The sequence below is a fragment of the Neofelis nebulosa genome, chromosome 9, assembly GCF_028018385.1.
Source record: "Neofelis nebulosa isolate mNeoNeb1 chromosome 9, mNeoNeb1.pri, whole genome shotgun sequence".
NCBI lineage: Eukaryota > Metazoa > Chordata > Mammalia > Carnivora > Felidae > Neofelis > Neofelis nebulosa.
In genome coordinates this window covers 98,531,618-98,544,658 of record NC_080790.1, presented here as the reverse complement: position 1 = coordinate 98,544,658, position 13,041 = coordinate 98,531,618, and positions in this window count along the sequence as shown.

Sequence of the window (13,041 nt, the reverse complement as noted above, 5' to 3'; positions counted from 1 at the left end):
AGCTATTCCGTAAAATATGCTCCATGCTCCTACCTTGACTTTCAGAAGACCTGGGGGGCCAGGTTTGAATTCAGAATTCTGGGGCTCCATGGAGCTGCATCCCTAAATACCGCAGGGTGGGGAGAACTGACCTAGGCCAAGACATGGGCCCTTGAGTGGCCCCAACGACTCCATCTGGTACCGGGAAGGCCTCCTGTGCCTGCACAGGGTCACACAGCCTGGGGTCCAGGTTCCACCCACACTTCCACAAAGAGCCGCCCCTTGGCCAGCCCTGCACCTGCCTGCATGTTCCAGTCACAGGATGCCTTTAGGAGACAACCCAGCGGGGAGAACCACATGGGCCCTGGGAGGAGGCCTCGTGCCATTTGGGCAGGAAATCCAGGGCCCCAGTTCCATGGGGTTTGGTCCAGAAAGGTTTCGCAGGCTCTGAGTAGTCATGTCACAGGGCCCCCAGACTCCTCGCCTTATGGGGAGGAGCACAGCCAGACAAGGGGCAGAGCAGAGCCCTCTAAAGTACAGGGCCTCCTGGTAAGCAGCCTCTCAGAAGAACGGTCAGGGCCCAGCATCCCTCACAGACCCTCTGAGGCCTCAGGTCTCTTTTGGTCACCTGTCTCCACAGTGACAAAGGGAAGCCAGGATAGGGAATGCCAAGAGTGTGCTTTGAACCTGAGGTGTCTGGGGCTGTCAGGTCAGTGGTTCATCCCTATAGTGCTGTAGTGCTCAGTCAACCCTGGGGTCTTCCTAAATGAGGGTGGAACACAGAGGCCCTGAAGGTACCTGGGCCCCATACATACATGTCATGCTCCGTGGCCTGCCGAGGGCTTTCACATGGTATATCCTGTTTAATCATACACGCACCCTGTCTGAGAGTCAGTATTAATCGCCCCATTTTATAGGTGGAGAAGTGGAGGCCCAAAGAAGTGAGGGACTGCGTGGACAGGATGCGGCAGAGCAAGTGCACATCCCCGCCCACTGCTTTTGCCTTGGAATGTCCAACTTACTTGGGGTCGCAAAACTCACGCTCGTGAAATAATAGAAGGAAGTAAAGAGCAGCCTCTGTGGTCTCCTACTCAGCAACCATGATGACCCTGGTCTGGTGAAGCCCTGGGGTGGGGGTGGGGGGTGCCTGGCTGGACCACCTGCCTCACCTGTGTTTATTCCACAAAAGCAGCCCTTACTGTTGACCCAGATGAAATCACCTCCATTCATGTGTAACCAGAATATAACTGGGCCACCTGGAGGCCAGTCTGAACACGGAGGTGAATTCAAATAAAACACAGCCCTCTCTCAAAGCCTTGATTTTTTTTTTTTTTTTTCCTGAAGTCTTTTGAAGAAGCAAACACCAGAGGGGAGGAAGGAGTGAGGGGTGGGAGAACCGTATTCCAAACACACTACAAACTTTCTAAAAATGCCTTTACCTTCTCACGCTGTCTCCAAAGTCCCATGCCACAGGCGATGCCTACCCAGCCTTCCTTCGCTGGCGGTCAAGCTCCCAGCCGCTGCCTGCTTTTTGGATCACTAGCCTCCCCCTCCTCCTCCCTGCTCCCTCTCCAAGAGATTTTCCTTCGGAGAAGAGCTCCAAGGGCATCCTTTTGAAAATCAATTTGGATTCCCAGGTCCACCAGGTCTGGGGTCTTCCGGCTTCCTCCCCCACCCATTCATTACCTCAATTAACACAACAGGGGGCAGGGTTAAGGGAGCCCCAGCCTAGTCCTAGGCAGAAAGGCTGTGAATAAAAATGTGTTTGTCACTGTCACTTCTTTTACCAGGTACTAGGGAAAATATACCATCCTTGGCTGCAGCTAAGAATACCTGGATGTTGTCTCAGCTCGCTTGGTCACTCGTGACGGATGAGACCTGAGTAGGTCTGCTGCTCTGCTAGCTCTGGAGAGGAGGGGTGACCAGAGCATCGGAGTCCTGAGAAAAGTCACAATCTGAATCTCATCAGGAGGAAGCCGCCAGACCCAACCGGGAGAACAATTCCCAAAACAGTCAGTCTGCAGTCCTCAAAAGTGCCAGTGTCATTGTGGACAAAGACCGGGAACTAGACAGAGGTGACAAATGAATCCAGTGTGTGATCTGGAGTCCATCCCGGGGACCGGAGGGGGGGTTTCTGTAAAGGACATTAGAGGGACGGCCGGGGCGTGTGTACATGGATCCAGCATTCCATAATAGCTTCGAGTCGTATTGTACCTCTTGAATTTGATCAATTGCATGGAGAGAACGTAAGATGATGCCCTCGTGTGCATGACTTTCACACTGAAATAGTCAGACCACAGTGGCAGGAGGTCTACAGCTCGTTCAGACGCTTCAGAAATTAATAATAACAGCACGAGTGTAAATACGTGTGTGTATTATAAATATTATGTATGTTATATAGATAGATAGATAGATAGATAGATAGATAGATATAGATATATATAGATATATGTACATATGGAGAGAAAGAGAGGAGAGGGCAAAATATTAACAATTGGGACATCTGGATGATTTCTGTCCTGTTTTTGTAAGTTTTTGGTGAAAGTATTTCAAAACAAAAAGTCTGATGCTAGGAGGTGGGATGCAGGGAAAGAAGGACCCAGTCTCAAAACATGGGACAAGGGCCAGGTGTGAAGTAGGCTCCATGCACAAGCTCCCCCATCCCACACCAGGGCTCTTGTGGCCCTGGATGGGGTCTGGAGCCTGCTGTCCATGGGCCCTTCCTGGGAACTGCCCTCACCAGAGAAACCTACCTCACCTGACATTACAGCCGGTGCTGCATTTAACACCTGGTCATCTGGGGGTATGGTTACAGACCTGGCCCCTTGCCTGGATTCAGGATTACTCTTTTTTTTTTAAGTGATTATTTTTGAGAGAGAGAGCGGGCATGAGCGGGGGAGGGGCAGAGAGAGATTGGGACAGAGGATCCAAAGCGGGGCTCTAACTCACGAACCATGATATCATGATCTGAGCCAAAGTCAGACAGTCAACCTACAGAGCCACCCAAGAACCCCCAGGATAACTCTAAAGGCTGTCCCACCTCAGGCCTTTGCAGCTTGGACCCCCTCCCCCCGTCCCGCCACCCGAGACATCATCGAAGACCAGCTTCTCCTTGTGCCCAAATCTCCTCCAAACCTCCACACACAATCCCCATCTCCTAGTTCGTGTCCAAGAAACCTGATCGATGACACAGGCCCAACAGGAACCAATGCCATAGTCAGATTAGGATTATTCAGGTGGGTGATGAAAGGGCCTATTTAGAAAGATGTAGGAGAGGGGTGGTGGGACCACGAGGGACAGCGTAGTGACCTGAGGCTAGGAGCAACTAAGCTGTTATCACCCCCTTGCCCTAAGTTCCGGGAGACAGGGTGGTTCCTGGAACTGAAGGGAAGGGTTGTTGGAAGAAGGACCACCCTGAATGGAGCGGGTCCTTCAGTGAGACACAGATAGTCTAAGATGGCCCCGCTGGAGGGGAGCCACGGGAATAAATGCCCTTCACACTCCTCCTTTCCCCTGGCTCCTACCAGAGCTCCCCACTGGCTGACCCCAGCCAGCAGCTACCTGGGTGGTAAGCACTGCTGATGTATATGATGTGTGGGTCAGTCCCCAGGGCACAGTGGGTGGCGACGGTGAGGGTGGGTCTGGGCAGCAGACACAAGACACCCAGTGTAGGGTCCTACACTTCACCCCTTCCAGAATCTGATGGAAGTTCTGAACTCCCCCAGGAAATGGAAGGTATTTTGTGCCTAGTTTTGAGGACCCCATGGATGCTCCCCCAGGGAGGCACCGGAACGCAATGTTAAAGAGCTCAGTGCTCCAAAGTGAAGCCACGAAACGCGGGTTATTGGAGAGGGGACAAAGAATGAAGAAAGGGAGGGGTGCCCATCTCTTCATGTTGGGAATTGAGAGATCCCCAAAGTTGGGAATCAGCAACTAGTATTGGAGTAGGAGCTGTTCCCAGAGGAACCAAAAATAGTAACACAGTTCACACGCTGGGAGGAGGGAGCTAAACCCTTATCTAAGCCAGCATGGAGTGGGCAGCTACTCCCATACCCTCCGTTAAAGAGGGTAACGGAGGAATGGAGGCCTAAGTTTGTGCTTTGGAGCGTGGAGAAAGCCCGTCAATAGGAACGGCTGAAAGACGTCGTCTCTGGGGCTCAAAACTGGAGGTGAGTAGGCGGAAGTAAGGTGAGTAACATGAAATTGCTTTCATTGTAGGTTTCTCTGACGTCTCCAAGCTGTGGCCAGTAATGTGCTTGCCATGTACCATTACTTTGATGAATGTAAATGTTAAAAACAACAACCTTGCTGTATTGGGACCTGCCCTTATCTCTAGCCTTATAAGGCCCCGGAAGCAGTTCAGCCCAGAAATGGCCCTGCTCCAGCTACCTACTTCTGGGTCCCCAAAACCCCTAAAACCTGGTGACTCAAAACAACAGCAAGGTATTTCTCACAATTCTGTTTGTTGACCAGGTGGGTTTTCTGCTTGGTGCGGTGTCAGCTGGGACCGGGGACGGCTGGAAGGGACAGATACGCTCGCTCACATGGCTGAGTGAGTGATTCAAAAGGCCAGGGCAGAAGGTGCATATCTCTGCAGCCTCACGACTTCCCTAGGCTCACTCACACTGCCTCCTATTCATCAAAATTGCCTTCTATTCATCAGAACAAATCAAAGTCCAGCCCAGATTCAAGGGCAGGGAATTAGATCCCATCCATGAATTGTGGTCACCCCAACAGCCAGAAACCAAAAAGCTTCCTGGCAAAAGCTGACGACCCCCACATGACTGCTGTCCCATCGCCCCAACAGTGCTTCCACCAACCACATCTGGACCATCTGCTGGTGACTTCCTACCTGCCCCTGGCACACGTCCTGGCTCTCTCAGGCGTGTCCTTCCCGTCCCGTGTGCGGTGCAACCCAGGGTGCCAGACTGCTGTGCTCACCTTGGCTCTTGATTCTTCTTCCTCTCTTGGTCTTCAGATTTCACACTCCCAGAAGGCACAAACTAAGTCTTTGAAAACGCTCTGCACAACTTAGTGAAAGTCACTTTGCTCTCCCCACCCCCCTCCCTGCCCCTTGACCCAGGAGGGTTGTAGTTAACAAATGTAATCAGTGTTTAATTATGTACCTATGAATATATAATTATATATCCATGTTTACCAGGCCTTGTGCAACTCCAGGGAGGCCCCCTTCACACTGTAGGCTATGGAAACGGGGTCCCCTGAAGTTATGCAATACTCAGCTCATACGCCTGAACGTGGCCGCCCTGGATGTGGATATTCCGTGACAGTGTATCTTTCATTCGGCCTCTCTAATGCATACTCCTTTTAGATCAGGGGCTCCCAACAGGGCTGTACATTATAATCACCTGGGTAGGCCACACCTTCAACCAATGAAATCTGAATCGATTAGGGGTAGGACCCGGGCATCAAATTTTTTTTTTTTTTAGAGAGAGAGTACAAGCGGGGTAGAGGGGCAGAGAGAGAGAATGTTAAGTAGGCTCCATGCTCGGCACCGAGCCTGACGCATGGCTCAATCCCACAACCCTGGGATCACGACCCGAGTGGAAATCAAGAGTCTGACGCTTAACTAACTGAGCCACTCGGGCACCCCTCCCCCCACAGCCATCAATATTTCTAGAGCCTTAGGTGATTCCCGTGCACAGTGGAAGTTTAGAACCAGCATTCTCGAGGAACGTGTACAGAAACTTTGAAAAGATTTTGTTTTTTACTTTTGCAGAAGTACATAATAATTGGAATTCATTGCAGAAAAAAAAAAATTGAAAGCAGCAGAAAAGACCATAAAAGACAAAACAAAACAGACCCACCTCGGTGTACTATTACCCTCTTGGGATTTCTTTTTTCTATGAATATATTTTCCCACCGAGTCATGCAGGGCGTTCAAGGTTCTTAGAAGTCATTCTGCTTCTCTCTTCAAAGGAGAAGTGGGGAAGGAGAGTGGGGTCCTGTGTGTGAGCTAAGCTTTCTCTCCAGTGGGCTAAAGTGTGAAACCTCTTTACAGAGATTTTCTCAGCAACTCCTTCCCTGTTTCTGAGCTCAAGGGACCCTGTAGAACCCAGGGATCAAAGGCCATACCTCATGCTTTCTGCTCCAGACTTTGGAGGGAGGCTTTTATTAACTTTGCTGGGCCTCGCTACCCTCCTGTGAGGGGCTGGCACACATCATCTCTGATGGCTCCTGGCAGCATAGCGGTAGGGCCCTGCGTGATTCTTGAGCCTTCATGTATCCATTTAATAATCCTCCGGAACGCCCAGCCTCACCGAGGGCCCAGGCCCTCTGGCAGCCCCAGGACCTCAGGTCTCCCTCCCTGATTGCTGGGTCCCTGATTCTGGATCTAAGGCCCACTGGGAACTTGCTTGCTCTTCCCGGGAACTCCTACCCTCAGGACAGATAGAGTAGGAGCCAGTTACCTGCTGGCCTCATTGCTGACCCCCGTCTACATTGGGATATTTGACTTCTTCAGCTCGGCTCTGGGTCGGACCAGCCCTGGAAGTCCCCCCTCTCCCTCCCAAGCCTGGCTCCGGTGCCTCCTGCATGATGTGAAAGATTCACGGGCGCATCCGCTCTCCACAAATATTTACTGAAAGCTTGTTATGCGTGAGGCACTGAGCCGGGTGCCCAAATTAGAACTGGTTCCTCCCTCCTGGAGCACGGAGAGGGAACAGGGTGTCCTGAGAAGGCCTTACGAGGAGATGTAATACTGCCCGAGATTTAGGGATGGCTTCTTGGAGGAAGGGGCTGGTAGATAAGACATGCAGGATAATGAGAAGCTGGTTAGGTGAAGTGGAGCAGGAGTGTTCTAGAGAGGAGGAACAGCGTGTGGCAGACAGGAAGGGTGAAGGGGAGGCCATTGTGACAGGGCCCTTCCGGGCAAGAGTGGAGTAAAGTGGCCCCGGGGCGGGGGGGGGGGGGTGGCGTGGGCAGGAGCCAGAGCACCAGATCCTGTGGCCACATCAGGGTCTTAGACAGCCTTCCAGAGACCTTCCAAGGTTTCTAGGCAAGAAAGAACACAATCAGACAGACACACACACCCGTTGAACCACCCAGTTCAAGGTGTGGGAGCCACCACTAGACATTTCCTTCGGGTTACCTTTGAAGGAGACGCAGAAACCTGGAACCCAGTTTGCCTCCCAGGAAGGGAAATGGGTGGCTGGGGACAGGGGAAAGAGGGACACTCTTCAGTGTGTATTCTTTCACGCCTTCTGGGTTTTATTCATGTCAGTATGTCAGTTATTTGAAAATAGCATAAAATGCCCCACATTTAACCTGAATCTCTTCATGAGGAACAATCAGTCAAATCCAAAGTGAGGAGCATTCTGCCAAATGAATGAATAAATATCAGTGTCACAAAAGATAAGGCAGGCTGGGAGAAAGTTCCAGATCGGAGGAGATTGAGGAAACCCAACAGAAGATGATGGGCCTTGGTCGGGTCCGGGATCAAAGCAGGAAAGGACATAATCAGGATGGCTGGAAAAATTGGAAGACGGACCACAGAGAGAGGGTGGATTTGTATCTGTGTTAAATTCATTGGGTGTGATAATAATGGTTTTGTTCTTATGAAGGAGAACGCTCACCATCTTAGCAGACATGTCTGAGTAAAATATCAGGAGGCCTGCAACTTATTCTTGAATATTTCAGGAAAAAAAAAAAAAAGAGGAAGGGAGAAAGGAGAGAAATATTGATATTTGTTTTGGACCAATGTATCTGTTTTGAGAGGGAGAAAGCAAATGCAGCAAAACATTAACTTGTTGGCAAATCTCATAGTTATTATTCTTACAGATTTCTATGATATAAAATTTTTCTAATGAAAAGTCAGGGAAAATTAAGGTGAACATGAAATTGAAAACACACTGAAATGATTGTTGATTTAAAAACAACAACAACAAGGGAGCCTGGGTGGCTCAATCAGTTGAGGGTCCAACTCTTGGTTTCGGCTCAGGTCATGATCTCAAGGTTCTGTGTTGGGCCCCGTGCCGGCAGCAGGGAGCCTGCTTCGGATTGTCTCTCCCCCTCTCTCCACCCCTCCCCACTCATGTTGTTTCTGTCTCCCTCAAAATAAATAAATAAACTTTAAAAAGACACACACGGAATGAGTGTTGCCGCTTTCATATTTCAATCCGAAATGAGTCCCTCCTCCCCATGGTGGTGGCCATTTGCTACGTCATCCTCTGGATGACACCCCCAGTTAAAACGCCCATGCTTCCCGACACCCTTTAGGAAACCCTTGCTTCCGATTGCCACCAAATGGGTGAAACACCTCACCGTGCAGGGGGTGAGGATGCTACATATCGAAAGAATTCTCAGTTCTCTTCAAGCTCGTAAACATTTCCAACAGCACAACGTCCTGACCTTTTTCCCGTGCCAAGCTGAAGTCATTTTTCTTTGAATAAGCTCAGATTTAGAAAGAGAAACACTTATCCAGGTGGCCTTTGGCGAGTGAATGTTGTGAGGGGAATTCCCAGTCCTGGTGGTGCAGGAGGGCGGGGGTGAGGGCTGGTGGCTTGGGGCAGATGAGCCCCAGTGAGGCCCCTCCCCTCACACAAAGGTAGTGGTGGATGTCGCCAGGGAATCCAGAGCCTGGACTGGCCACTGTGCTGTCTGTACCATAAAAGCTGGAGATAGTGATCGATCAAATTCATTACCATCCATGGCTGCCAGCAGCCAGCGGGCCCGGCTGGCGAGTCTCGACGGTACCCCTGAGAATCCCGGGGAATGGAGTTCTGGTTGGCTGGGCGGGGCCTGCGGTGGGGAATCCCAAAATGTGCAATGTGGTGTGGAGAACCGGGGATGTCAAAGACAACACTCTTGAGCTTGACCCCACTCCCTCAGGACGGCCTGGACCACCCTTCATGCAGCCAGAGCATCTTTGCAGCCTGCAGGTTACAGCTCTCTCGTGGCAACGTCCTAAATAGCTAAGAGTTCAGACTCTGGAGTCAGAGCTGGGTTCAAGTCCTGCCATCCATAAGTGGCTGAATCTCTCCAAGTCTCCTTTTTGTCATCCCTAAAATGGGGGAGGTAGTGTGAGAACCCGCCTTAAAGTGTGATCTGATGATAAAATGCGCTGAAGCCCCTTAAACCCTCAGCGCCGATGAGCACCGAGTGGGAATCCCACACGCGGCAGCCCATGGGGCTCAGGTCAGAGTGGATCAGGGTCGTGGACCAGGGTGGTGACCTGGAAGCACAGAGAGATGGAAAAAACCACATTCCCAGAGGGGGAGGGGCACAGGGGGCAACCAGAAGGTGCACGTGGTGCCTGGGGAGGGACCCGGGAGGTGGGACTGAGCAGTGCTGGGCATCGCTGCGCCCCAGGGAGAGAAGCCTCATTAACTGCAAAGCTTCTGCTTCCCTGAGTGGAATTTACAAGTTTGGATCCTGGACTGAACTATTTGAGAAAACAGAACTGAGGCAAAGTCAGCACCAGCGGCCTGCCTCCCCTCAGCCTCCCTGCTAAATCTCCTTTCCAGAGAAAGGAGTTTCATAATTCATAGCCGTGGAGGAAAGATGGATCATTCAAAAGATCCCAGTTCTTCGGGACGACGGGACGGCCCCGCCAGGCTGGAAGCAAGCCTCCCGCCAGGCCCAGCTGAGCCAAGGAATTCCAAGGAACGGCTGCCTCCTCCACCGTGCCCACCAAGTGCTCCGCCACCAGACGTGTGGTCAGATTGTCTGCACTCTGTAAACCCGCCCGTTTCTCTGCCCCTGGGTTTTTCCCTCCGGGTCTCAGTGAAGTGTTCCTCTTGGAAATCTGCAGCCCTTCCTTGGCATCATTAAGGAGAAGAATTTTTCCAGAGCTCTGTCAAAGATGTTGGCGTAGCTGGGTCAGGAGGGGAGGGTGATTTCAGGGAGAAGAACGAGGGGAGCTGCTGTGAGAGCCCCGGGGAGCGGACAGGGCTCCTGCCCCGGGCCACCCTGCCCAGGGCCCATGGGTCCTGAGCCAGGGTTGCCTGCTGTCCCGCTTTCATCTTTGGTCACGTGCTAAGCATCTCATTATCCGTCAGATCTCCTTCCCCACCCCCCACCTCTGGGCAATGGAAGTGCTCAAAAGTCCCCCCTAAAGCTGAGTGGACAGGAGTTGAGGCCTCTGCGGTGGGCCTCTGCCGTCTCCCCTCCATTTCTCCTGGTCCCAGCCTCTCCCTACCTACACTGGAGAGAATGACCGGGAGAACTCCCTGCAGTCCACCCCAGCTATAGTTGTTGAGAGAAAACTCTGAGGCACTGAGCAAATACCACAGGGGCCGATGCCCCACCAGGCCTCTGGGGTCGTCCTGCCTCTTGGGGTCTTCAGGGCCTGGGTCCAGTCTTGGTGCGGACACCCCGTCTCAGACCCCGACACAGCATCTGCTGTCTCCACTGCCTACTTCCTCCCCTTGCGTGTTGATTTCCTGCCAAACCATTTCCCTCCTGGCTTCAAACTTTTGTCGGGAAAGAAATGAAATCAGCACTTGGAGACCTGGAAGGGGAAAAACAGCTGCTTTTAACAAAATGGGATGGGGGAGGGGAAGCAGAGCCACTGGATCTCGGCGGAAGAGCAAGAGTCTAGTGGGGGCACAAAGCTCGAAGCAGGAGGGGGCAAACTCAGATGCCCAGTGGTCCCAGTGGGCACCACCAGGGAGGCTCCTAATGGCGTCTTGGGCTTCATTCTTCATACACAGACACATCCTGTATCCATATTAGTCATCCTCGGGCCATGGATTTTCCTCCACTTCAGAGAGGTGGGCCAAAAAATACTTCATTCCTCTTAGCTCTCTGATGAGGAAAATCGTGCATATGTTTGGGACACAATAGAGAGTGGTGGGGACTGTGGCATCAAGGCTACCAGGTAAAATTGCTCAGGCTGGGCAGACTCTATGACACCCACCAATGGCGGCCATGTGGAGATGTGGGCCTCTGATACCAAATCTGACCTAGAGATCTGGATGTTTGTGTAAAAATAGCCTGCGATTCAAACGTTGGCAACTAATTCGGAAGAATTCAAGGCACTGGCGAGGCAGCATATCATTAAGCAGAATGAATCTGTGGGTGGAGCCTGGCCTGCAGGTCAGAGCTTGGGATCTCTGGGTTATGGGTGTGTACTTACACGTGGGGACCCCAGGCCGTGGCATCCTGGAATGGGCAACATCAGCACTCCACCCTTCCCTCAGGTCTCCTTCTACCTTTTTGCGACCCTGACCCTTCCCAGCTCTGAAGTGTGTACCCGGTGCTCCTCCTTGAAGGCTTCCCTCAGGCTACCGGAGCCTCCTTGCCAGACCTTGAGCCAGAGGTGCCTAGAATTTTCCATGCTCCTCCCACGCCTGCCCACCAACCGAGTTGAAGGACTAATGGCACCAAGAGGGTGGGAGTCCAGCTCTCCTCTCTTGGATCAAGATAACACTGATCAAGGAGCAGGCGGAAGCTACCCTTTGCAGGGCTTTGCCTGAGACCCTCCCTGGCTCGACCTCCTTCCCACCCTGACCTTCAGTTTCTCCTGAGAGAACTTCCTTAATAAATCGCAGGCACAGGAGCCCTGGCCCCAGGATCTATTCCAAAGGAACCACCTACCCCCCTCTCCCCCCCACCCCCACCCCCACCCCTGCCACTCCCCCTCCTGCAGTGGAGAAAGAATACCTTTGCCAGGGGCTATTACAACAGTTTGAGAGGCTCAGAGGTCTTGGCTGTAAAAGGATATTGTCTTGTCTGAGAATTAACGTAGGAAGTTCAGCCCCACCTACAGCCTCCCTGCTCTCCCACCCCACCCCTTCCTCTGCTTATCACTCTTTAGACTCGTGGTTGCTCCCAAACACCCCCCTCCCCCACCACAGAGCAACTGTGCAGATACTGTGTATCTGACCCTGCCCTAGGCCCAGGGTAAGATTTGACCAGTATCGGGCAGTTTGCATGGCTGCTGGGAAGAGGAACCCAAGCCACCAGTCACCTAGTGAAAGGAATTCCCAAGGAATGCTGCAGGGAGTGGTGCAGAGGCGATCCAGTTATCTGGAAGCTAGAAATTCTGGAACACAGATACCATCTAGACAACGTGCAGGCTTGGAGTATGAAGGAAGCCACTGAGAAAAAAAAGTTGGTCTGCAGATCGAAGGGAAAGGAAGCCAGAGCCCAGACGTGGTTTCTGTTGGTTGCAAACAAAAGCCTCCTGGTACTTCCCAGGAGGTGAAGGTAACCAACAGAGGGTGTTTTATCAAGCCAGTTACTTCTGTGGGCAACTGGGCAACCAAGGATAGAGATGCCCAACAGGAGAGGGTCACATGCCTCAGAGTTCGCCTGACCAAGGGAGAGGGAGCTGGGTATCTACCCACCAGCTCCTGCCAGCCACTGAGAAGCATTACTGTGATTTACTGCAACTCCAACTAGAATCATCTGGGAGGTTTTTGTTAAATGGTGATGCCCGGGTCCCCCCTCCACAGATCCTGAGTTAAGGGACTGGGGCTAGGGCCTGAGCTCTGAGACTGGTAAAATCTCCCAAGGGGATGAACTTGTGTAGTTCCAGAAGCCCTGCTCCAGCTGACCTCCCAGATTCCTCTGAGCCTACAAGTTTGGGGCCTCCCTGAACAAGTTCAGCTGAGGATGGAAACCCTGAGAAGGTCACCAGTGCAGCTGGAGATAAATCACTTGTTGGCTGGGGTTGCAGCTGGTGGTGGCTTGAGAAATGAGGTTTTTGGCCTTAACTCCTCTGTTCCTGCTCCCGTGACCATAACGAAGCCCGACCCGCAGATTTTCTTTGCAGAAAGAAAAAAAAAAAATGTCAGGCATATTTTCCGAGGTTTAATTTCCTTCCAGTGTCCTGAAGAAACCTTCCTCAACCCCAGTCTCTGGTAATAACATCAAAGACTTTGAAACTGAGACCCAGTGTGACTCTGCTAAAGTAAATAAAACACGGGTCTTGGAGAAGCCAAACTTCTTCCAGGAAGGTGAAAGAGGGAAGCTTGTTGGGGGCGGGGCAGAATTCGGAGTTTAAAATTCGGGAAAAGAAGGGAAATACACTAGGGTTCCCAGATTTAGCAAATAAAAGCCCAGGATAACTAGTTCAGCTTGAATTTCGGATGAACAATG